The following is a 1,715-nucleotide window of genomic DNA, read 5'->3' on the forward strand; positions in this document are numbered from 1 at the left end:
TGTCACTGGATTTGTTTCTCTAGGCAACCCAACCTAATACAACCCTCTAGAGAACACAGCCTAACACAGATGACTTGGGTCAGGGGCACCTTAGTCTTCCAAGTGACATCTTTGGTCTTCAATACTTTAGAGGGGTCTTCTGCAACAGATGTGCCCAATGCAATAGGTCACCTGATTTCTTGACTGCTGCTTTCATGAACACCGGCTATAGACACAAACAAGATGAACTCCTTGACAACTTTAGTATTTTCTCCAATTCTCATGATGTTGGTCCAGCATGAGACCAACGTCTAAGATCTAAAGATTCTGGCTTTCTCTACACTGAGCTGCAATGCACACTCAGGCTGCAGCCCTTGATCTTCATCAGCAAAACAGATGTCTATTTTCATCAGCAAGGGCTTCAAATCCTCCTCGCTTTCAGCAAGCAAGGTGTGTCACCTGCATATCTCGTTCAGAAGTCTTCCTCCAACCTTGATGCTGTGCTCTCCCTCACATAGGCCAGCTTCTCTAATTATTTGCTCAGCATACAAATTGCATAAGAATGGTGAAGGGCTACAATCATGACACACACACTTCTTGATTTTAGACCATGTAGTAAGTATTCCCTTGTTCTCTGTGCACAACTTCTTCTTGATCCCAGTACAACGTCTGCCTGAACACAGCGAAGTGCTCTGGCGTCCCCACTCTTCTCAAGGCTCCAGTTTGCTCTGACCCGCACAGTCAAATGCCTCCACGTGGTCAATGAAGCACCACTAAACAGCTTTCTGAGCCTCTGCTTTCAGACTAGATTCATCTGACATCAGCAGCCACATCCCTTGTACCACATCTCTTCTGAGTCCAGCTTGAATTTCTGGCAGCTCTTTGTGGATGTACTACCGTAACCAATGTTGAATGATCTTCAGCAAAACTTCACTTGCATGTGATATAAATTAGATGGTTTGGTCATTGCTGCATTCTGTTGGGCCACCTTTTTTGGGAATTGGTACAAATATGGACCGATCTCTTCCAGTCAGTTGGCTGGCAGCTATTTTCCAAGTTTCCCAGCATAGGCGAGTGAGTACTTCCAGTGATCCATCAGCTTGCTGAAACATGTACATTGGCGTCCCAACGATTCCAGGGACCTCATAGTAATTCCATTCCAGGGGAAAGAAGAGTCTCCTCAATAAATGGTGCTAGGGAAAATAGGATTTCCACAGGCAGAAAAATGAACTTGGATCCATGCTGATGCCACACACAGAAAACAGTTGAAGATGATTTGAGGCCCTAAATGTGAAACCCCAAACCACAAAATTCTTAAGACAGAGGAGTGGGGAAGGTGTGCAGCCTAATTTTAACACTGCATTCACAAGACAACAAAAGCATGAGCAGGATGAAATAGAATCATGGGACATGTGAAGGTCATGAGTTGGCGCAGAGTAGCTCTGGGCATGCATGGTTGGTGCTGGGATGGGTTCCTCCTCATCTTCCTCTGTGGCCGGTTTGGGTCATGTGGATCACCCGGTGCAGCATTTCATCAAGGTGGAGACGCAGAAGTGTGGACAAGCCTTGGCCAAAGATACACCGTTGGGCTGAGGCCTGTTTTGTGAACTGTGTTGAGCACTTCATCGATACAAGCCAGCTGGAGTCAACCGGAACTGACCCAGACATCTAAACCAGTTTTCTCAGAAAGCCTTTCTGGCTGGTCTCAGCTTTACCTCTCTGGAGGAGGAATGTAG

At 46.2% G+C, this 1,715-nt stretch overlaps 1 pseudogene; it reads left to right on the forward strand.

The window, feature by feature from the left end:
* Positions 1-1,446: 1,446 nt before the first annotated feature.
* Positions 1,447-1,715, forward strand: LOC142450621 (mitochondrial import inner membrane translocase subunit Tim8 A-like; annotated as a pseudogene).

The sequence above is a fragment of the Tenrec ecaudatus genome, chromosome 6 (genome assembly GCF_050624435.1).
Source record: "Tenrec ecaudatus isolate mTenEca1 chromosome 6, mTenEca1.hap1, whole genome shotgun sequence".
Taxonomy (NCBI): domain Eukaryota; kingdom Metazoa; phylum Chordata; class Mammalia; order Afrosoricida; family Tenrecidae; genus Tenrec; species Tenrec ecaudatus.